A 25,032-nucleotide genomic window follows, 5' to 3' on the forward strand; every position below is an offset into this window, starting at 1 on the left:
CAGATATCTTCAGGATTGAAAGGTTGAAGATCACTGTAGACAAGGAAAGAGTCCCATTTTCAGAATCTGTAAAACCAGTAGGAGGTAAATATACTAATTTATGTGAATACAAAGCACTGACCTTAGAAGATCCATTTTGTAAGTTTACCCTCTAAATATTTTGTCTTTGCTCTGGATGAATGGTCCTAAAAAAGAAAGTTCTAGGAGAAAAATCAACATAAGAAGACTATCTATTTTGTAAGTTAAACCTGCAAGGCAGCTACTTAGGGAAAGGGTAGGAGTTGCATAGTGAGTTCTGGCTCCTCTTCAGATCAATCACTTTTTCTTTGTTGGCCAAACATTCATTATAATCCTAAAGTCCATTGAAGTCTAACAGGTTGAGGCATAATATTCAAGGGGTCTCTAAAGCATATGCTGTTGACTGCAATATTTTTGTTACACACACACACACACACACACACACACACACACTCACACACACACACACACACACGGAAGGGCAAGGGAGAGTCTATAACATCTTTTTAATCCTGAAGGGGAAATGGGGCTCAGAAATCAATGGCATAAATATATCACACAGAAGAAGGATCATCTAAATCACCTTAGTTATTCATTTATCAAATTTTCAATTATTAACAAATATTTACTGAGAACTTCAAATCATTCAGAATTTGGATTGAAATGAGGATCCGATTGTAAATAATACAATGTCCTTATCTTCATAGACCTCTACATTCTAGTGCAGGCAATAAAAATATATTGCAAAATAAAATTTCTGACATTAAAAAGTAAAAAGACAAATGTTTACACATTGTATAATTACAAAATATTTGCTATTAATCTATGATGAAAATTGGCACTTTATAAAATAAAATTGACATGTAAAACATTGCCAATTCTAGAACTCTGGCAGGCTATATATTTTCAGAAAGACTAGGTTTATTTTACAAAATTCTGAAACTTTGCAAAGCAAGTCTGCAAGATTTGTTGAGAGCAAAGCTAGATTTCCCTTCCTAAGAGCCAGGTTTTCTATTTACTATATAATAAAAGAAGTACTTTTAAAATTCGTTGTCTAAATTCTGAATATATTTTCTAAATATATTTTCTAAATCTATATCTAATCCATTATAGATTTCTAAAATCTATAATGGATTTTATAAGAATAGTAAATCTGCTGTACATGCCTCTTAAAATTCTATTTATCATTTATTTTATTCTAGATTCAATAGGTTTTCATTTTAAAGGCTACTAGGCAAGAGGATATCTATTTTGATCATTACACTGGGCCCTTAATTTCATTCTAATTTAATATTAAATAATCCAAAACAGTACATTATTACCATATAAACCAGCATTTCCCAAACTGTGTTATAGGTTGTATACACTATTGATAATTTTTAACTAAAACATATTTATAAATATATAAGAAAAATATGTTTTTATCTAGATCTTGTAATTATCCAATAATGCATTTTTATAAAAGAAATAGCATATAGCATACCAGATGCAAGAATACCTGAAAGTTGCGTGAAAATGCTTGATTCCTTTTGTATCTAATAAAAGCAAAATGATGTAATTCTAATTCTAATAACTGGTTATTTTTATTGCAAGTTTTTATTGCAAGTGAATTAAATATTTATTATTTCAAACACATGAACATTTTTAGTCTGCTTTACTCCAAGTGTAAATTACAACTCACTAACTCCTGATAGTATATTATCAACAAATTATTATTTTTAAAAAGTTTCAAATTCTATTAACTTTGGCAAACACTGACATAACCAAAAGGAATGCCTCTAAGACAAAGTTCAAACTCAATAGTTTTATAGTTTAAGAGGCTTTGTTTTGAGGCACAGAAATGGATCTGATAGTTTTTGTAGTTAATGCTAAATCAGATGGATGCTAGATTTCAGTTATACTTGTGATTATTTCTTAAGTGAAGGAAGGCAGTAGCAGGTAGATTCTCACCAGTGCAGCAATATTTGCTCATTTGGTATCTCAGTGTTTTCGAGATGACTGAGAGTAATGGAAACAGTTTTACCTTTAACCAAAGGAGGTTTATTTCAAGTGGCAAAATTCACTACAAGTTTAATTGCCTTTTTAAGTATAACTCTCAGTATATAGTATTCAAAGAGAACACTAGTTTTCTATAGCAGGGGTTGGGAAACTTTTATAAATGGCCAGATAGTAAATATATTAGACTTCGCCATATGGCCTTTTTGCATCTACTCAACTCTACTATGGTAGCCAGAAAGCAGCCACAGATAAAAGGTAAAAGGAGAATGGCTGTGTTCCAATAAAAATTTATTTACGGACACTGGAGGTTGAATGTCATATAATTCTCATGTGTTGCAAAATAGTACTCTCCTTTTGAAAATGTCCAACTATTTAAAAATGTAAAAATCCTTGCAGGTTCTAGCAGTACAGGCTGTGGGCAGAATTTGGCCCATGAATGTTCCATACAGAAAAGGTAAAACTGTCCCTCCTTCGAGACTACCATTCAAAAATGAATTGATGGTATTAGCTACGTGCCAGATAATATGAAAACTAAAGAAAAAGACAAATTACGAAGGTCTGACAAAGGTGTGAAGAAATGAAGACCTCACCCAGGATGCCTACCTGCCCGGCTCACACATGATCCCTTCATCTTGGCCTCCCCAGCCATCAGCAGTGAATGAAGGCCGTCCAGACTCCAAAGCCTACAGGCCTGCCCTATGCACAGTGCCCATGCAGTTCTGAGCAGCATTTACTTGCTGAGCATGTTTCATCATTCATCAAGTCACCACTACCTACTATGACTCTGAGAAGGACAAAAAACTGCCTTTCCATGCGACTGAGTCCCGCTCCTCTGACTGCTTATGGCCCAGCAGAGCCCGGCAGTTGATTGGTGCTGTCTACACAAAGAGTATTGAGGCTGCGGCAGGCTCTTGTGGCTCACCACCAAGGCCTATAGATTACTCTGGCATTTCAATTCATCAAACATCTTATTTTGGCGGGGAACAGAACGCCCTCTTCAAAACATTTTCAAAGAACATTTCTGTCCAGTACGGGCAATCTGGGCCCTTTCACACCGGAGAAGGGGCACTCAGGGCGCAGTGTGTGGTTGGCACCCCGAGTTGTCCCAGTTCTGGCACTGCGTACAGTAATAGCAGACGAAATGGCCCGCCGTGTCCTCGTCCTTCCCATCCTTGGGCTGCATGCAGACCCGGAAGCAAGCAGAGCGAAAAGTGAGCCGCTCCTCTGCATTTCCACTCCCTGGCCAGGCGATCCCTGACGGCGCCTCTGGCAGCAGTGGCTGCGACGGCTTCGGCTGCAGGACACCCAGCTCCTCGGTGAAGGTGGAGCACAGGACCATGGCCCTTGGCCCCAGGCAGCCGAGCACCTGGCGGGGGCACGTCCTCTCCGCGCTCCAGGCACACGCGCGGCCGCCGCAGACGCTCGGTCCTGGTAACTAGAAAAGCAGCCAGAGCCCAGGAGACGGCTTGGAGAGAAGCAGCCTCTGCCGCCTCAGCTAGCAGGCCCAGAGCTGTTCCGGATCCTCGGCGCACAGGGGAAGTGGCGGACAACGGTGGGGGCGGGCGCAGCTCCTCGGCCTCCTGAACTGCTTCCTGCTAGCAGGGCTCAGCTCCAGCGCGGCCGCCTGGTTTATGCGGCGCGTCCTCGCCGGCTCGCCGCCCCTTTCTGGCCTCGGCCCAGGCCCGGGGCCTCTGTTGCTGCCGCTGCAGGAACTTGGCCACTTGCGAGATGGATTCACCCGCAGAGAGAAGGAGCGCTCGCAGGGCGCTATTCCAGTGGCTCCTCCTGCTCCCGGGGAAGGCCTCTTCTTTCGACGATAGAGGATTATCCTCAGCTGAGTTGCCGGGCTCGGGACTTTAGCTGGGCCGCCTCGGCCCTCGCCATCCACCTTCGCAGTCCCCCGCGGAGGACAGCTTCTTGGCCGGGTGTGTGTGTATGTGCACGTGTAGAGGAGTGTGTATGTGTATGTGTAGAGGGGTGTCTCCGAAGGGCGCAGGTCCCAGCGCCTCCTAACTCTGCACTTGCGTCCCCGGGGTCTCCCTGATGCCGACTGGCCCCGGGATCGTCCAGGTCGCACAGCCCTGGCTCAAGATTCCTCTGGATACGTAATGTCTCCGTCATGGAGGGAGCGCGTCAAACCGCGAGGAAGCTAGGAGCCCGAGAACATGGAGCGCATCCCTTTTCTTCCTTCCTTCCCAAACGTCAGGGCCCCACGGGTCGAATCCCACTGGGAAACCTGACAAGACTCGGCGCGCTCGCCTCTTGGCGCTTCCGAAAGCCGGAGTCCAGAGCTGCCGCCCCTACCACATCAGTGTCCGCGCAGTGGGCTGAGGGGCCGGACGGGTGAGATGGGAGCTGACAGCGCCCAGCAGAGAACTGCCAGCGGCCATTCGAGCCAGTCGACGAGCACGTCCCTGCTCCCTTACTAGTCTTCCCGCCGCACCCAAAACGAAAGTAAGCTTTGTTGTTCTTAACTCAAGGACTGTACCTTCGTGAGTCTTTTTCCTTCGTGAGTCTTGATTTCTCACACTCTGCCGCTTTTGGTTTTTGTTTTGAATCTACTGTAGGTCGGGAAATCCAGGTGAGATCAGATGCTGACGAAGGCAAGTATTTTCATAAATAACCTTAATGAGGTGCCTTAGCACCTCAGGAAAATCCTTTCGGGGAGCTACTAATGTTGTGGAACAAAGAGTTCGTCCACCCCCTAGCAGAGCCAAACCTTAAACGAAGAGTCGTTGTGGAGATATATTGACTATTTTATTATAAATAGTGCCAACAAGGAAAACGGAAAGCTAATGCTCGAAAGCCGGAACTCCCCATGGTATGTAGGTTACAGATTACATTGGGGAAAATCACAAGACACCATGGATTAGCAGGGGTCCTCAACACCCCTCTCCCCGCCCCCCACCCCAGGAAAGAACCGGGCTGCACTGCAAGAGGTGAGTGCAGGCAAGCAAGGGAAGCTTCATCTGTGTTTGCAGCTGCTCCCCAGCGCTAGCATCACCACTTCAGCTCCACCTCAGATCATCAGGCATTAGATTCTCATAAGAGCACCACCAGTCCCTGGTGCCAGGGGACCGCTGAGTTAGAGGGTTACTTATCATGCTGGGAGCTAATTGGTTGGAGGTGAGGTAATAAATCATTTATTTCTTCAGGTCTTGAGGACAGTTCTGAGGTCTGTTTAGGTGTCCCTCTGGTTTCATGGGAAAGTAGTCAGGGGGGTTGTTTTAATGTAGGAAGGAGGCAAGAGAATTAAAAATGTTAAATCAAGCTATGTTCAGAGACTGCACTGTGCTGATTAGCCTTACAGCAAGGCCAGGAGGACACCTGCAGAACAAAGGAAGATTTCTATTGGAATTGCTAGCAACCCATTCCCCATACCTGTGGAAGTGCAACAGGAACAACAGAGTCCTTACGTGGCTGCCCTAAACAAAATAAAATCATTCATTCCCTATAGCTAAAACCATGGGGAACCTAGGGATTAAAGGCTGGAAACTGCCAGCAGGCCTTTCACTCTACATATTCTTACCTTTTCACGCTACACTCTCTTCCCCTTCCTCACTGTAGTTCCATATCAAAGGAAATGTGTTAACAGTCTTTTAAACAATAACTCACAAGAACTAAAGAATGATATATAAACTGAATTCCCCAGAACACTCAGAGTCCCTCTCATTGTCCCTTTCACTCTCTGCCACTGAGAGGAGAGTACACTCTGTGGAGTGTTACTCCTTTTCTAATCAACTTTCCTTTTGACTCTAACTTTGGCATGTGTGTTGAATTCTTTCTACACTCCCGGCCAAAGAATCCTCTTCTCCCGGTTCAGAGCTTGGTCTCCCCTGCCCCAACTTGGGGAAATTTGCCCTGTCCTGCATCAGTTTCACCTTAGGGCTCAGGAGCTAAAACATAACTTAGGTCTGCCAGAGGTCAGGACCTTGTAATCATTAGTCAGGTTCTGGCTACTACTATCTTCTGCTGTCCGAGGGGTTGCTGATTATCTAGGAGAAAAGCTATGTCTTTGACTAGTATACATATAGAAAGATGTTTTCTAGAGCTAGTATTTAATGCTAAATTTAATCAAATCATAAGGACCCTCAGTTTCACTTACTGGCTTGGTCTGGTCCTATATAAACCCTCCAAGAAGACTGGCTGCCCTTCTCTTGGAATCTGCACCTGCGTCACCCAGTTCCCCTCCTTGCTCATCCTAGGCTATGCAGACCCTGCTTGCCCTTCCGCATCACCTCCTGCACCAAACCGCTGACAGGGTGTAATCCCTGTGGAGTCCTGTCCTTATTTCTTTCTTGCTGGCGAAAATTAGGAAAGCATTGTTCTAGGCCTGTCTATTGTGACCCACATTGATCACCTCCCATTTTTTTTTATTACCTGTAACTCATATTTTAGTAGTTGGTTATATTCTGAACTGTTGTGAAGAAATTTTTTAATTGTGTAAAATATTTCTTTCAAGTTGTGCAAAAAGGATAGTGTGGTTGGCAGAATAATGGCCCCCCCAAAGATGTCCACATCCTCGAAGATGTCCACATCCCAATCCCCAAAACCTGTGGATATGTTACCTCACATGGAAAGGGAACTGTGTAGAAGTAGTTAAATTAAGGATCTTGCCATGGGGAAACTCTCCTGGTTTTTTGTGTGGGGGTGGGTGCAATGTAATCATAAGAGTCCTCAAAAGTGAAAGAGGGAGGCAGGAGGTTCAGAGTCAGAAAAGGAAATCTGAAGACAAAAGCAAAGGTGGATGTGATATGATAATTGGCTGAGGCCATGAGCCAAGGAATGTGGCCTCTAGGAGCTGGTGAAGGTAAGGAACAGATTCTCCCCTAAAGACTCCAGAGGAAACCAGCCTAGCCAACGTCTTGATGTTAGCACAGTGAGAGGACTTCTGATCTCCAGAAATATAAGAGAATAAATTTATAGTAAATTATTACTTCAGCAATAAGAAACTAATACAAGTAGTGAAGTGTATCTTTTCTTTTTTTAACGGTGGAGATTTATTATACTATTGGTAAGTGGAACTTTCTCTTATCAGGGAGTTAGAATGAGAAAAGGTAACACTAATAATGTGTTTCCTCTGAAAAATCAGAAACCACTCTCCTGAGAAAATGCTGTGAGCAGATGCTATTGACCTTCCCCTGATAACAGACAGGGACTATGAGCAGGGGAGCCTCAGGACAAGCTAAGCAGGGAGGGGCTGTATACCCAGGACCTTGATAAGAGCTTCTGAGGGCACCTGAGCTCAGAGAGAGAGATGCTCAAGAGGCCTTTCTGGGGTCTTTGCATTGGCACCTTAAAAGATGAGTGTCCAGAAGAGGAAAGACAGTACATTAGCAGAAGGGAGAAAGTTTAACTATTGAAAATAATTAATTAAAATGCGTTTCGTTTTTTTCTCTTCCCTGTTATACTTAGTAGAAAGCAGCAGCAATATTTTATTTATTGCTTAAATAAACTTTTGTAATCTTTTATTTTATAAAAACTAAGTTTAAGTTTATTAAGTGGGAAACCACCACTTCTCACAGTTCCCCAAATATGAATTAAACGATTCTTGTGTTAAATGTGGCTCATCCACTTAGAAATTGGGAGGCTTATAGGAAATACAAAAGCTGGGTCTAAACTACACAAGAATTCAAATCCTCACTCTACCTCTATATATTTGTGTGCTGTTGGACACGTCACCTAACCTAACCCTCAGTTTCCTTCTAAAACAGAGATGACAATAATACTATATCATAGAGCTGTATGGAAAATTACATGAAATAATATATGTATTAGCCAATATGTAAAGGCACGTAATAATCTCCAATAATCCCAATGAATGATTAGTGCTAATTATTAATTATCTAATTGGACAAGAGATATCCATTGGGTTCTGGTCCTGCTTTGAATTCTTTTCATCTCTCATGGCCTGTTTCTACTTCTACACCCTCCTCGATCCACAGTGACCTAATTACTTCTAGCTGAAACTGCTTTTCATTATATGTGGTTGGAAGAGAAGGCAGGAAGCCACCTTCCCCGTGCCCACCCTAAGCCCTTTATGTCCAGGATCTTATTTAATCCTCATAATAAGGCTCTGAGGCAGTACTGTCTGTCATTCTCCTTGTTTTCCAGATGACAAAATTGAGACTTCGTGCTTTTAATAACTTGGCCAAAATCACAGAAATAGTAAATGACTGACCAAAGTTTATATGGAGGCAAGTCTCATTCCTGGGCCCTCACACCCACAGGAAGTTCATTTCTCACAACTCTCTGCTACTTGCTCCACTCAGAACTCAGAAATTGTATTCATGTTTCTTTTGAAGTAGCTTTTACAGATTTCTTCTATTACCAAAATATTGTGTATTTAACGTAACAAACATAGAAAATATTGATAAACACAGAAGAAAAAAATTAAATTCACCTGTAATTCCATAATCCATAAACTCTAACTGTCAGAGATGATCTCTCTTCATGGTTTGGTATTTTCTATTTTCAATATGTGCAAATATTAATAGTACTATGCTTTGTTTAACCAAATTCTTATTGTTGCGCAGTTAAGATTACTTCTTGTTTTAGGGTAAACATTCTTATAATTAAAATATTGTACCTAATTATTTATTTGCTAAATTCCCAGAAACAAAAATTGAAATTTCTTAGTTGAACAGAAATCATTATTAAGGCTTTTTGTATCACCAAAGGGCCAAGCAGGAAGGATCATAGAGTTTATAGATCTGCAGTGGATGAAAGCTACAGTCTTTACTGTGTATGTTTTACGTTAAGAGATAGGAATCTCTTAAGTAGAAGAGAAAAATAAATCTCAGTCTTAATTTGTATAGAGAGGTTGATTTTCTTTTACTATTTGCTAACAATCATTTGTATTTCTTTGTATGAACTTGCCAGCTTATGTATCTTGCCAATTTTTCTGCTGGAGTATTTATTTTATTATTTTATTATAGATTTGTAGGAGCTATTTACAAATATCAGACTTCTGTCAAATATGTTATAAATATCATTCTGAGTTTGTATCTCTCCTTCTATTTTTTGACATATGAGTGTTTAATAGTACTAAAACCCATTAAGCTTTTTCTATGTAGTTTGGTATTCAGGATATTGCTTATGTATCACTTTTCTGGGGTCACCATAACAAAATATCACAGACAAGGTGGCTTAAACAACAGAAATTTATTTTCCCACAATTCTAGAAGCTGAAAGTCCAAAATCAAGGTGTCAGCAGGTTTGGTTTCTCCTGAGGCCTCTCTCCTTGGTCTTTCCCTTGTGCACATGCATCCCTGGTGTCTTTCTGTGTATCCAAATTTTCTCTTCTTTAGGAACGATCACATTGGATTAGGGCATACTTTAATGGCCTCATTTTAATTTAGTCACCTCTTTTTAGGCTCTATCTCCAAATACAGTCACATTCTGAGATACCAGGGGTTAGGGCTTCAACATATAAATTTAGGGGGGACATAATTCGGTCCATAACAGCTAATAGAAGTCTTCCCCTTCTCAAGATTATACAAATATTTATATTTTCTTCTGGAGTTTATGTATCAAATTTTATATTTAAATGCCCCCTGGAATCGATTTTGATGTGTGGCACAGTTTTTATTATAATATAATATAATAATTTGTGAGATATTATGTAAAGAAAGGTACATAGAAAATATAAATGTATATTTTAAAGAATAATAGTAAAACAAATATCCATCTTACCACCTAGCTTCAGAAATAGAACATTCTAATTCCTCTGTGTATCTCAACCCTATAACATTCTATTGTTAATGAAAATGTGAGTGTCTCTAACACTTTGCTCTTATGGAGATGGTTCATATGTATCTGCTATATGCCTTGGATGAGAATTAATGGAACAGGGAATTTACTTGCCCAGCTGTACTGTATAATGAAAAACAGCTTCTATTCCCATTAACAGGAAATGATAGCTCCTGTTATTTCCTGTTATTCCACATCTGAGCCAAGCTATTTTCTATTTATTTATTTTTATTTATTTTTTGCCATTTTAAAATGTTTGTCCAACTGTGAGGTGTGAAATGATGTTTCATTGTGAATTTAACTTGCATTTAATTCATTACTAATGAGTTTGAGCATCTTTTTAAATGTTCTTTATTTCATCTTCCATGAAATACCTGTTTATATCTTATTGCCATCTTTTAATATTTTTGCTCAGAAGTTCTTTATGTTGGTTGCTACGTCATGGCTTCCCCGCCCCCCTCTTTTTATGATGTCTTTTGATAAGCAGACATTCTTAATTATAATAGGATCATATTTGTCAATCTTTTTCTTTGTGATTTACACTTTATGTGACCTTTTTAAGAATTTCTTTATTCTCCTACATCATCAGAATATTATCCTATATGCGCTTCTAAAGATTTATCATGTGTTTTTTTTTTTTTAATCTTTCACCTCTAATCTTCAATTTACCTGGAATTGATATTTGTGTATTGTCTCTAGCAAAGCTCTCTTCTGGCAAAGCCACACCATCCTCGTCTCATATCCTCCTTCACAAACAGCCTCCACTTGGGCTTAAGATCCATCTCTGGAGGCTGTAAAAGATATAAGGAGAAATAGAATATGACAAGAGGACAGAGAAAGAAGGGAACTGCTATTTTCCATGGGAGATGTGGAAGCTTTCTCTAAGGAGGGGCCATTTTAGTAGAGACCATTGAAGACAGTGAAGGAATGAGCCTGGAGAAGCACATTTCAGGCACGCCTAACAAAATGGAAACGTTCTGCCACAGGAGAGTACTCGGAGATTTCAAAGAATGACAAGGAGGCCAGTGTGGTCAGAGAACATGGGTAAGGAAAAAAGGGGTGCCAGGATTTTGGTTTATTTTTCACCAAGCTCCTCCCCTTCCAGGTCAGCCCCTATCCCCCTGCCTGCTTGGAAACCTTTTCTAATGTTGCTTTTAAAAAAGCTTCCTCTGATTCCTAGAAAGAGGCAGACACCCCATGATGGCCTTTTATTTTCTGTTTCACTACAAGCCAGTGCATTTCTTCAAGAGACAGATTTTCTTTTTTCATTTTTGTATCTTTAGTAGTAAGAATTGTCGCTGTTCAATACATATTGAATGAATGAACAAATGAATTCAGGAATTAGTGATCATATTTTCTTTTCTATCTTCTCCTTGGCCCAGTGGGAACCAGGTATAGGAGCCCAGGGCTCTAGCTAATGGAATCTAGAAATGCTTGGTTTTGCCTTTCATCATCTCAGGAATGAGTGTCAGTGAGAGTTCCTGCCAGCTCATCTCAGTGAGAGTTGGAGACTAGCTAGTCTTTCTGTCTGCCTGTGTTCTGCCTAGTGGGTGCTGAGGCTGGCTGGCTCTGTAGATTGACCTCTTGCCTGGTGTTGTGCTCTTGTTTCCCCTTGGCTGTCCCTGACTCACAGGTGCCTACCTTGTACAGGGAACTGAAGATCTGAAATCATACCTGCCTTGTGTTGGAACCCTGGGACCCTGGTTGGTTTGAGTTTACTCCATTTAACAAGAGTGTCACCCTGTCCATGGACAAAGGGCTGGCCATGTGGTCCTGGTTAGCCTTCTCTCATATATCACCCTCTGTCATTTCAGCCTTAATTCTGCTGTTCTCATTGGGACTTCCTACACGTCAGAGCCATTGCTTTTCCTCATCCTAAGTATAGGGAGTAGATAACTTCTTGACACTGAGAATGCCTGGGGCAGTGAGTGATGTGGCCAGGCCCTGCCCCAAGGCTGCAATGTTGTCAGGGTAGGCAGATTGGGCAAAGATACTTGTGACCAGAGAAGTCATACACCATAAGACCAGAGGTTCCCTAGAGGTCCAGGATTCCAGAGAGCAGACAGTATTATAGGAAAAGGCAGAGCCTTTGAAGCAGATGGGGAGAAGAAGTTCATAACTGAGCCTCGAATATGAACCAAATGCAGTGAGGGTAACACAACAGGAAAGTGAGTTAAGAAAAGAGAAGCAACATACAGATGAGGCAGAGTACGAAGTACCTGGGCCTATGTACTGAAAGAGTCAAACCAGAAGGAGGCTAGAAGTGGGGAGGACAGAGGCAAGTAGACCTGGACAGCATAGGTCATGCCAGTTTTCCAGGCAGAGGACTCAATAAGCTTATTCAGTATGCTGCCTATAGAGTAATGAAGGCAAAATTAGTTGCATATCAAGGCAGTATATAATTTAATAGTATTAAATTCTTGATTATTCTCAAGTAATTCCCTTGTTTCTGAAAATCCCATATAAGTAATTACATTCCGATTTTGTCTATTTTGTATAAAGACCTGAACGTTGATTGACCCCATGCTCCATCTGGCAACACAGCTAGAATTAAAGGCAGACCTAGTTTTGAATCTCAGCTCTGCCTCATATTAGCTATGACTTATAGCATGTCCCTTACCTCACCTAAGCCTCAGTTTCCTTATTTATAAAACGGACATGAAAATATTAACTAGAAGATTAAAAAAGATATTGTGTGTGAAATTATAGTGCCTGGGCCATGATAAGCATGCAGCGTTATCATACTTATTATTAATTTTATATTTTCAGTATGAAGGCAAAGACTTTTTACAAAGACCATCCTGATAACTGGACTGAGTACATACATAGGTTGATTTTCTTCACCTTCCTGGGATGAATCCCAGGCAACAAGCAGTCTCACCTGGTCTTCTTTATTCTTCTCTATCTTGCCTTACATTCTTGCTCCTGTCCAGTTTCCCTCTCCTTCCCTCTTTCCTGTCTCTGAGGTTGGCAATATTGATCTCTCTCCAATGTCAAGTTCTGTCCCTGGTTGCAGCCAATGTGAAATGTTCAGTCGCCCACCATTGGGAACACCTGACTAGATTAACCACATATGGGGGCAGCCATCCTGTAAAGAGGGAGTTTTCGGAGCTCATTTTAGTATCACCTTTTCTGTCTGCTGCCTATAGTCTTTTTTCATTTCTCAGGAGATCAGTGTTTACATTCCATTTCTACCCAGGACCTTTGTGAAGCCTTAGTCAAGTGATACCTGAGAATACTTCAGCAGATGGATTTAACATCTAGCTATTTTACAGTCTTTAGCCACATGGACTTATGTAGCTTGATGCTTTATATCTTGGCAAATCACTTGAATTTCTTTCAAAGTGTTAAAAAACAAAATTCAACTGAGTATATTTTAAAGATCTTACTGACTTTATTCAGAAAACCATAAATCGAGCAACATTCAATCTGGCTGACAGAAAGGGGCTCCAAACAGTTGTATCAGGCAATTGATTTTATAGGCAAGAGGAAACAAGAACAAGGAAGTTATACCAGGCAAAAAAAAAAAAATGAGTTCATTATTGCAAGTTTACTTACCTTTAGTAGATGGCAGGGGCCTATCAGGTAGATTACCTAGCTAATGCTGATCAGGAAATTTCTGATTGACTTATTTAAGATTTCATTTCTAGGAGAGCTGAAACAATAAGTTAAGCCTTGAATTGATGGCATAGGGCTTAGCATAAGTAACTCTATTTTGGGCATGTTATTATAATTTTTAAATTTTTAATTAAGTTTATTGAGGTAACATTGGTTAATACAATTATATAATTTTAAGGTGTACATTGACATCTGTATATTCTATTTTGTGTTTACTACCCAAAGTCCAGTTTCCTTTAGCTACCATATATTTGATCCTCTTTATCCACTTCGCCCTCCCCCTAAACCCTATATTTGACCACCTTTACCCCGTCTACCTACCCCCCTCTTCCCCCACCTCACTAGTAACCACTAATCTGTAGTCCTCTGGTAACCACTAGTCTACAGTCCATGAGTCTCTGTTTGTCCTGCTCATTTGTTGCTTTTAGGTTTATATACAATATATAAGTAATATCATGTGATTTTTAACTGTTTCTGTCTGGCTTATTTCGCTTAGCATGATTATCTCAAGGTACATCCATGTTGTCGCAAAGGGCAGTATTTCATCTCTTCTTATGGCTGAGTAATATTCCATTGTACCACAGCTTCTTTAGCCAAACATCTGTCATAGGACATTTCAGTTGCTTCCATGTCCTGGCCACTGTGAATAATGCTGCTATGAACATCGGTGTGCAAATATCTTTTTGGATATGGGTTTTCAAGTATTTGGGGTAAATACCCAGTAGAGGGATTGCTGGATCACATGGTAGATCAATTCTTAGTTTTTTTGAGGAACCTCCATACTGTTTTCCATAGTGGCTATACCAGTTTGCAGTCCCAACAGCAGTGTATGAGGGTTCCTTTTGCTCCACATCCTCTCCAATATTTGTTATTACTTGTCCTGTTGATTATAGTATTCTAACAGGTGTGAGATGGTATCTCTTTGTGGTTTTGATTTGCATTTCCTTAATAGCTAGTGATGTTGAGCATCTTTTCATATATTTGTTTGCCCTTTGTATGTCCTCTAGAGAGAAGTGTCTGTTCAGGTCCTCTGCCCATTTTTTGATTGGATCATTTGCTTTTTTGTTGTTATTGAGTCGTATGAGTTCTTTGTATATTTTGGATATTAGGCCCTTATCGGAGGTGTAGCTTGCAAATATATTTTCCCATTCAGATGGTTCTCTCTTTACCTTGTTGACGATGTCTTTTGCTGAGCAGAAGCTTTTTAGTTTGGTGTAGTCCCATTCATTTATTTCAGCTTTTACTTCCCTTGCTTTAGAGGTCAAATTCATAAAACCCTCTTTAAGTCCAAGGTCCTTGAGTTTAGTTCCTATGTTTTCTTCTATGCATTTTATTGTATCAGGTCTTATATTCAGGTCCTTAATCCATTTTGCATTAATTTTGGTGTGTGGTGATAGACAACAGTCTAGTATCATTCTTTTTCAGGTGGCTTTCCAGCACCATTTATTGAAGAGGCTTTCCTTTCTTTACTGTATACTTTTGGCTTCTTTGTCAAAAATTATTTGCACATATAAATATGGGTTTACTTCTGGACTCTCGATTCTGTTCCACTTGTCTGTGTGTCTGTTTTTCTGCCAATACCGTGCCGTTTTAATTACCGTTGCTTTGGAGCCAATATTGAACTTGAGCAGAGTGATGCCTCCGCCTCGTTCTTTTTTCTCAAGTTGGCTTTGGCAATGCAGGGTCTTTTGTGTTTCCATACAAATCCGATGATTTTTTTTATTTCTTTAAAAACTGCCGATGAGATTTTGATGGGGATTGCATTAAATCTGAATAATGCTTTAGGTACTACGGTCATTTTAACGATGTTGATTCTTTCAATCCAAGAACATGGAATATCTTTCCATTTCTTTGTACCTTCTTTGATTCCTTTTAATAAATTGTTTCATTAAATTTATTCCTAGGTATTTTATTCTTTTTGTTGCAATTGCAAAAGGAATTATTTTTCCACTTCTTTTTCTGACACTTCATTATTAGAGTATAGGAACGCTATAGATTTTTGAACGTTGATTTTGTATCCAGAGACTTTACTGTATTTGCTTATTGTTTCTAGTAGTGTTCTTGTGGAGTCTTTAGGGTTTTCTATATAGAGAATCATGTCATCTGCAAATAGTGACATGTTGACTTCTTCGTTTCCTATTCGTATGCCTTTTATAGCTTTCTCTTGCCTGATTGCACTCGCTAGGGTTTCCAATGTTATATTGAATAAGAGTGGCAGTAGTGGACAGCCTTGCCTTGTTCCTGATCTTAGAGAGAAGGTTTTTAGTTTTTCACCATGAAATATAATGTTGGCTGAGGGTTTGTCATATATGACTTTTATTATGTTAAGATACTTTCCTTCTATAGCGATTTTGTTAAGTGTTTTGATCATAAGTGGATGCTATATCTTGTCCAAGGCTTTTTCAGTATCTTTTGATATGATCATATGATTCTTATTTTTTAATTTGTTTATGTTGTGTATCGCATTAATTGATTTGCATATGTTGAACCATCTTTGTGCCTCTGGGATGAAGCCCACTCGGTCATGATGTATAATCTTTTTAATATGTTGCTGTATTCGATTCACTAGTATCTTATTTAGGATTTTTGCATCTGTGTTCATGAGAGATATTGGTCTGTAGTTTTCTTTTTTTGTATTATCTTTACCAGGTTTTGGTAACAGAGTAATACTGGTTTCATAAAATGAGTTGGGAAGTATTGCCTCCTCTACAATTTTTTTGAAGAGTTTGAGAGGAATAAGTATTAAATTCTCTTTGTATGTTTGGTAGAATTCACTGGTGAAGCCATCTGGTCCTGAACTTTTACTTTTTGGTGGGTTTTTGATTATTGTTTCAATTTCCATACTGCTGATCAGTCTATTTAGATTTTCCAGATCTTGATTCAGTCTAGGAAGGTTGTATTTTTCCATGTACTGCTCCATTTCTTATTATATACTTTTTCATAGTATTCTTGTATGATCCTTTGTATTTCTGAGGTGTCTGTCATAATTTCCCTTCTTTCATCTCTGATTTTGTTTATTTGTGTCCTTTGTCTTTTTTCTTTAGTGAGTCTAGACAGGGGGTTGTCAGTTTTATTAACCTTCTCAAAGAACCAGCTCTTTGTTGTATTTATTTTTTCTATTTTTTTGTTTTCAATTTCATTTATTTCTGCTCTAATTTTGATTATTTCTTTCCTTCTGCTGACTTTAGGCCTCATTTGTTCTTCTTTTTCTAGATTTTTAAGATAAAGCATTAGGTTGTTTATTTGGGCTCATTCTTGTTTTGGGAGATAGGCCTGTAATGATATGAACTTTCCTCTTATGACTGCTTTTGCCATATCCCAAAAATTTTGATACATTATACTATAATTATCATTTGTTTCTATGTATCTCTTGATCTCTTTTTATTTCTTCTCTGATCCAGTTATTCTTCAGTAGCATGTTGTTCAATCTCCATGTATTTGTGATTCTTCTTGATTTTTTTCTGCAGTTGATCTCTAGTTTCATAGCATTATGATCAGAGAATATGGTTGGTATGATTTCAATCCTCTTATATTTTTTGAGGCTATTTCTGTGTCCCAGTATGTGGTCGATTCTTAAGAATGTTCCATGTGCACTAGAGAAGAATATATAAGCAGCTGTTTTGGGATGGAAGGCTCTGTAAATGTCGATTATGTCCAATTGGTCTAATGTGCCATTCGAGGATGTTATTTCCTTATTGATTTTCTGTATGGATGATCTGTCCATATCCGACAGTGGGGTATTTAAGTCCCCTACTATAATAGTGTTTTGGTCTGTTTCTCCTGTTAGTAATTGCTTTATGTATTTTGGGGCTCCCTGATTGGGAGCAAAGATACTAATAAGTGTTATGTCTTCTAGGTGCATGATTCTCTTTATCATTATGAATTGTCCCTCAGTATCTTTCTTTACCTTTTTTATTTCGAAGTCTATTTCATCTGATATTAGAACTGCTACTCCTTCTTTTCTCTGAATGCCATTTGCTTGAAATATAATTTTCCACCCTTTCACTTTGAGTCTATATTTGTCTTTGGAACTGAGACGTGTCTCCTGGAGGCAGCATATGGTTGGGTTTTTTTGTTTTGTTTTGTTTTTTTTATCCATTCTGCAACTCTGTGCCTTTTTGTCGGTGAGTTCAATCCATTTACATTTAGGGTGATTGTTGAAATATGAGGTCTTCTTATAGCCATTTTATCTTTTGCTTTCTGGTAGCTCGGTGTTTCCATTGCTTCCTTGTCCTTGTGCTTCTGTTTTCTTTATTTTGGTTGGCTTTTGTGGGTTTTCCCTCTGGTGGTCCTTCTTGTTTTATGTTATATACAACGGTTCTGAATCTTTGGCGTGTGGTTACCATTATGAATATGTAAAGGATAGTTATAAATATATACAGTCCATTTTCTCTTGCACGTGCCTTATCTCCATTCCCCTTTGTGAATTTGTATCTTTGAATCCCCCCTTTTCAGTCATTGTTATCTCAATTTGTTCCTATGTATGCTGAATGCTCATTATTATCTTGTTATAACAATTCTCTTCTTATTATTTAAGTTTATAATGCCCTGTTCTTAGTAAAGGTTGCACTCTTCTGCTTCTATTTACCCGATAGTCACTTTACTCCCAATTATGTTTTTTTTTTTTTTTTGTCATTTTGTTTTAGGTGAACTGACCCCTTTCAGTATTTTGTAGTGCAGGCCTCGTAGTGGAGAATTCTCTTAATTTTTGTATGTCTAGAAAAGTTTTAATTTCTCTTTCATATCTAAAGGAGAGCTGAGCTGGATACATTATTCTAGGCAGGTAGTTCCTTTCACTTAATAGTTTAAATATTTGATTCCATTCCTTTCTGGCTTGTATGGTTTGCGCTGAGAAGTCTGAGGGCAATCTAATGGGTTTACCTTTATAAGTTACCATTTTTTCTCCCTGGCTGCCTTGAGAATTCTGTCTTTGTCATTGGTTTGTGATAATTTTAATACAATGTGTCTTGGTGAAGGCCTTTTTGGGTTAAGATAATTGGGTGTTCTATTGACTTCTTGAATTCCAAGCTCCAGCTCATTCCTTAGATTTGGGAAATTCTCAACTATTTGTCTTAAAATGCTTTCTAATTCTTGTTCCTTTTCCTTGCCTTCGATAATTCCCATTATTCTTAAGTTTCTTCTCTGATGGTATCAGCTAGTTCTTGAATTTCTCTTTCATTATTTTTTATTCTTTCGTTTCTTCTTCCTTCTGATTTATTTCTAGATTTCTGTCTTCGATATCATTGATCCTTTCCTCCATTTGGTTGACTCTATTTCCCAAGCTTGGTCTACAGCCATGCCACTTTGAACAAGCCCAAACCCATCTGATCTTGGAAGTTAAGCAGGGTTGGGCCTGTTAGTATTTGGATGGGAGACCACCTAGGAAAACCAGGTGCTGTAGGTGTAAAAATAAAAAATCAGGAATTGTAAGCTGACAAGTTCCTTCCAATCTGTGAGGTCAACCAAGGGTTGCCTTGCCTAAAAAAAAAAAAAGAAAGAAAGAAAGAAATACTAAAATAAAATAAAATAAAAATATTTCCCAAGCTTGCTGTTTCATTTTTCAACTCTTGCAGTGTGTTCTTCATCTCCAGAAGTTCTATTTGTTTCTTTTTGAGGGTTTCAATATCCTTGCTCCTCTCATCTAGTTGTTTTTTCTATTCCTGAAATTGTTGATTTGAGTAGTTTCGGATCTCATTGAGTTTTTTCAAAAATACCATCTTAAATTCTCTGTCTTTTAATTTGCATATCTCTATGTCTATAAGCTTATTTTCCGGAGATTTTTCTCTTTCTTTCTGAGATGCCTTGTCATATTGGTTGGTGATGATGCGTAATGGACTATTTCTCTGCCTGGGCATTAATGAAAGTGTATTCAGCTTTTTTTCCAGAAAGAAGATTTATTATATAAAGATCTCTCTTTAGCCTGTTGTAAAGAAGGCACTTTTCTTTTGGTTTCCAGTAGGTGGCATCTAAGCCTCTTGGAATCCTGCTTTATATAAAGTCTTAATAACACTTTTTAAATTTTCTTGTAGATATTTAATCATGCTTGCTACCCTCAGTTTCAGTCCCTGTCAGTGTCAGGGACAGTCTCAGCAGCGTTTGCTCAGATTCTCCTGGGGCTCCGCGGTGATAGATATCATAGGGTATTGCGGGGGGAGGGACCCTCTGGGTTGGGGGTTGAGGGCTGCGGCTCAGCCTCAGTTTTGCAACCGCAGCCAGCAAAAATTAACTGTTGTTCCTCTGCGGTCCCATCCCACTTCTCTGCTTTCTGCCCTGATGACTGGGCCCTGCAGCCAGCCAGCCATGGGGAGGTCACAGCTATCCCAAGCAGGAAAGTTAAGGGAACTCGCCACATGAACTCACCACTCCTTCTCCCCTCCCCCTCCTCCTGCAGGGAGCTCCAGTGGCTGTGAGAGGCAGCTTCTTTATTACTCCCAGTCCACCGCCCAACACCTAGAGTTCTGACCTGTAGCAGCTCTTATGCTCAGATTCCACACTCAGACATGCTGGTGTGCATTTTGGGTGTTTTTTGTTGAATTTTAGATGTGCAGCTTATTGTTATTCAAGGGTAGTTGTCTGGGGATGTCCCTCACTCTGCCATGTTTTCCGGGATCTGGGCCTGTTATTTTGTTCTCAATAGAATGTAGCTATCCTGAAGATACAGTTATTAAAATTACAGACATTATCACTCAGAGTTTAAACATTTAAAAAATGATTCATTAAATGTCAGAACAAATAATTGAACCAAAATTTGTTACCTTATAATTTTCTTCCAGAAGATCTCAAATCTTTTTCTGGTTGATCTTAGGAAGTATTATTGATGTATTCTCTCTCTCACTGCAGCACAGCATTTATTGTTTTCATCTATAAACTCCAAAATCTGTGATCTCTGGCTCGCTCAACAGAATGAGTGACTTACTTAAAACTAACCCCACATTTTTCACACAACAGCCTGATGTTTGGAAGGATAAATTATAGCCTCATAGCCTAGACCAGAAAATGAGATCATAACTCTGCCATCCCATCTTGAGAGAAAAGCAACTAGTAGACACTGTAAATAGTAAATTCATTAACTCAATTCAACAAATATTAAAGACCTCATCTGACCAGTCCCTGTGTTGGACTCTATATGAGATCCCAGGGAGAATGGCCACAGCTCTTGGGCTCTGTTAGAAATCAGGGTGGGGGGGTACATCAGGAGAAGCCGAGCAAGGGATGAAAGTGACGGATAAAAAGAGATAAGGCCCACTGGATTCTAGCATTATTGATTGTAATGCAGCCATTAAAATACAGCAAAGTCTGGAGCAGGGGTCCCCAACCCTTGGATCGCAGACCGATACTGGTTCGTGGCCTATTAGGAACAGGACTTCACAGCAGGGGGCTTCATCTGTATTTGCAGCTGCTCCCCAGCGCTAACATCACCACCTCAGCTCCACCTCAGATCATCATGCATTAGATTCTCATAGAAGCACTGGTCCCTGGTGCTAAAAAGGTTGGGGACTGCTGGTCTAGAGGAAGGATTCTTAGCGGGAATGGGGGAGGTGTGTGCACACGTGTGTTTATTTTCTAGAGATGGGAAGGGGAAAAGCAGAGAGGACAAACAGTTTTTAAAGTTGAGATGGGCTACATGTGTCTTACCCTATTGCCCCATAGCTTGGTGGTTCTCATCCTTGTCTTCACATTAGACTCACCCATGGAGAATTTAAAAATATGTAACAAAAGACACCACCCCATCACCAGAGCAGTTAAAATTTGCATCTGTAGGACTGGATGGCAGCATATCTAAGCATTTTCTTGAGTATTTTAAATTACAACCAGAGTTGAGGACCAAGGACCCAGCCTCTACTTTGAAGGAAAGCCTAAATTGATGGTGGCTTAAATATTAAATCATTTTTTGGATATTCTTATTCTTTCTGGAATTCCAATAAAGAGTCTCAAAATGCACATTGGTGTCACCAACTGAATGATCGCCTTGGATACTAGAAGGTTCAGTTTGGGGTTTTTAGTACCAAATGCATCAGTTAAAAAAAAAAAAAAACTCGGATAATAAGTATTGTTCATTTTGATGTATTAATGTGTTTATTTACCCAGAGGAAATATGTAAACACTAGTCAAATTTTATTTAGAGATTTTTAAAGTTTATAAATGTAATCTGAAGGGTTTTTTTGGCCTTACCACTGTGGTAATAAAGTAATAATAACATAAGTTTTTATTGATACTCCTGTCTCTCAAATCCACTGGCCATGCCTTGCATAATACCTCAGCTCTCTCTTGGTCTATGGTTTCTTAACTTCTTCAGCATTCCTTGGGATTTTCAGAGGGGTGTCTTATGCAACATCTTAAACACTTTCATTTTCTGCATATGATCTGCTCTGACTTTACTGTCTCTCTAGGCCTTGGTCTACTCTCATTTCTACTTGGCCAACTGCAATGCTAATGCAGTCTAGAGCAAACTTCAAGGGAGCACCTGGCTGAGGGCTTACCTCTGTCCTGGCCTCCAAGTCTTCCTCCTCCTCTTTGGACATCTGTTATTACTCTTATCACCCTATTCCAGACATCACCATCCCCACCAATCCTTCTGCTGCCTCACCGCTCTCTGGGGCTGGCAAGACTCTCTCTGTCTACACATGGCTGCTGCTTCCAGCTATTGTTTCTGCCCCCGATACTTCTTTTACCTCCTGCATCATCAGTGCCTATATCTAGAACTGTGCTCTATCAAATAACTACATTGGCCACTGCTGCATCTAAACCACTCCTGAATCTGAATAGACATTTCTCCAAAGAAGACATGCAGATGGCCAACAGACATATGAAAATATGCTCACTATTACTAATCATCAGGGAAATGCAAATCAAAACCACAATGAGATATCACCTCACACCTGTCATATTGGCTATCATCAAAAAATCAACAAATAACAAATGCTGGTGAGGATGTGGAGAAAAGGGAATCCTTGTACAACCATTGGTGGAATTGTAAATTGATGCAGCTACTTTGGAAAACAGTATGGAAGTTCTCCCCCAAAAATTAAAAATAGAACTGTCATTGGACCTAGAAATTCCACTTCAGAGTATTTATCTGAAGAAAACCAAAACAGTTTTTTTAAAAAAATACATATACACCTCTATGTCTATTGTAGTATTACTTAAAATAGCCAAGATATGGAAACAACTTAGATGTCCATCAATAGGTAAACAGATAAAGATGTGAGATATAGATAGATAGATAGATAGATAGATAGATAGATAGATAGATATAGATAGATAGATAGATGAATATTACTCAGCAATAAAAAAAAAAGAATGAAATCTTGCCATTTACGACAACATAATGGGCCTAAAAGGTATTATGCCAAGTGAAATAAATCAACAGAGAGGGACAAATACCATATGATTTCACTTATATGTAGAATATTAAAAAACAAGACAAATGAACAAAGAAAACAAAACAAAATAACCCGTAAATATAAAGAATAAGCTGATGATTGCCAGAGGGGAGGGGATTGGGGGATGGGTAAAAAATAAACCACTCTGATGTTTTCCCAGGCCATTGTTTGAACCATCATGCTCACTTCCATATCATCACTAGGTCCATGATGTTCTGCTGTATGTTGCCTCACAAAATCACAAGCTCCCAGGACTTTTCTTTTCCTGCTGAAATGAAAACACTTCTCTTTTGCCTTTGTTTGGCTCTGTTGGCAGGGCCCAGAAATGACTTGCTTGGGCTCCTGGTATCACTGCTCTTGTAGCTCTATTCCCACTTAGTTCTTGGATGCTTAGGGGCTGGGTTGTGTCAAATAACAGTCACTAGCTTTGTCTGGAATGACTGAAACACGGTCAATAATCAGAGGGATTCACCCTCTGATTATTGACCGTGTTTCCAAGATTGTCTCACTTGGTCACACTCATTTCCCATGGATGAATCTCTCTCAGAGTTATCAGCCACACGTCTCATGTTTATTTCCTGTCTCCAAAGTCCTCAGATACACAAGAACAATCTGAATCCTCACTGAGGACACAGGTCAAAGACATTGTGTGAAAGCTACTGGCACACACCTGGCAGTGCTGCCATCTAACTCCACCTGTGGGCCACTGCCCGCTACAGAGGATCTCCACTACATCTGGAGTAGCTGTCTTTGACTTATTTTACTTTGTCATTTTTTTTAACATGAAAAAATCTAATCGCCTTTATTAAGCAAGTCATAAATCAGGCAGCATCCCATTTAGCAACTTTAAGGGCACTCTCAACTTTGTCTTTTTTTAAAAAGTCACTGAAACTGTTTTACAAATTATATCTCTTGGGATTTTATTTGTTTGGGAATATAATTAAATTGCAAAATGGAAGGAGATCAACACCTTCATTTTGTAGCTGGAAAAAAAAGCTGAAGTCCATGAAAGTAAAGTTTTCAGTTTCACTAATTATTTCCTGAGCATATATAACAGTTTTTGTATTAGCCCCAACATCAGCTGTGCTGTCTTTTCCACTTCAGTTCATGCTTCTCATCTTTCCAAATGTTGTCCAGTTCATTTCCTCTAAGTTGATCTAATTTAATCAAAATCATTTTAAGATGATCAGCTTGGCCACTGCAAGTGCCACCAAATGGCCCTGAAACATCACTGCAATGAATTGCCCATGTGGGGCCAGTTAGCCCAAGTTTCCATTGACTTCTCACAGACCTGCCAAAATGTAAATTGGTCCTATCTTGTGAAAGTGCAAACTAATCTGTTGCAACCTCAAATTCTTTTTTAATAAGTGAGGCGTGAAGAATAAATAAAATATGGATCATAACTTCTACAGGTTAGGAGTGCTTGTATATGAAGCTATTTCAAAGAAAACATTTCGATTCAATATAAACGCACATGTTTATATGTGTGTATTCACTACTATCTCTAAGGAGTAGTATTAAATATTTTTTGGAAGAGTTAGGTTACAAATAAACATAATCAATAAATAATTTCTAGAGTTTCATATTAAAAAAAAAGTAAAAGAAGAATCAAAATTAAACAATTTCTGGTGCTTGACCTATTTCCTGTGAATATTTTTAAATGCAAATTTGGGAAACATTTTTCTCATGGAAAAGCCAGGAAAACATTTAAAATATATTTTCAGCAAGATTTAGAATGCTATTGACATACATTATCTCTATCTTCATTGAATTTAAGTAGCATTATTCGGTTATGAGTAAGGGGGAAAATATCTATCAACACAAAAATAATTTTAACACAGCTAAAATGTTTTTGTCCAGTATATGTTATAACTCCCTCATTTTGAACTAGAAGAGAATCATATGAAGATGGTACTTGGCTGGTCATGAGATGGAAAATGCAGTATGATTCCTCCTCGATTTCTCATATGTTCTACAAAGCAACAAAATCATTGAAGTCCACATGTGCCCAGTGTGCTTGATTCTCTTTGGAACCTAGAAGAGGAGATTATATTCCCTCAGGTTTCTGGGGACAGAACTGAGTTGCCTTTTAGGAGTAGGTAAGGAGAAAGGAAACACAAAACTGGAAGGTTATTAATTTGCAGGTTTTGTTGGAATGTCTGAGAATCACTCTATGTATAAAATTGAGGTTTGGACACAAGGTTAAATATATTTCAAGGAAGCATAGAGTCCCTGGGTGTGATGAAAGTCACATACACTAATT

The 25,032-nt window shown here is 39.1% G+C and overlaps 2 pseudogenes across 5 annotated transcripts in view; both read left to right on the forward strand.

Annotated features, from left to right (window-relative positions):
• Positions 1-1,590: 1,590 nt before the first annotated feature.
• LOC105302838 overlaps positions 1,591-25,032 on the forward strand; it is a 28,879-nt pseudogene continuing 5,437 nt past the window's right edge. The window contains exons 1-2 of one of the 5 annotated variants that reach the window (XR_002776414.1): positions 1,591-4,470; positions 4,584-4,955. The product of XR_002776414.1 is annotated as a ubiquitin-conjugating enzyme E2 D3 pseudogene, transcript variant X1 (transcript). Of the gene's footprint in view, positions 4,471-4,583; positions 4,956-10,721; positions 10,813-25,032 lie in introns of those variants that run through there. The other 4 variants (XR_002776415.1, XR_002776416.1, XR_896865.2 and 1 more) reach the window with 4 other exon arrangements.
• LOC111729858 lies at positions 18,673-18,790 on the forward strand (annotated as a pseudogene).

This window comes from Pteropus vampyrus, unplaced genomic scaffold, assembly GCF_000151845.1.
Source record: "Pteropus vampyrus isolate Shadow unplaced genomic scaffold, Pvam_2.0 Scaffold285, whole genome shotgun sequence".
Taxonomy (NCBI): domain Eukaryota; kingdom Metazoa; phylum Chordata; class Mammalia; order Chiroptera; family Pteropodidae; genus Pteropus; species Pteropus vampyrus.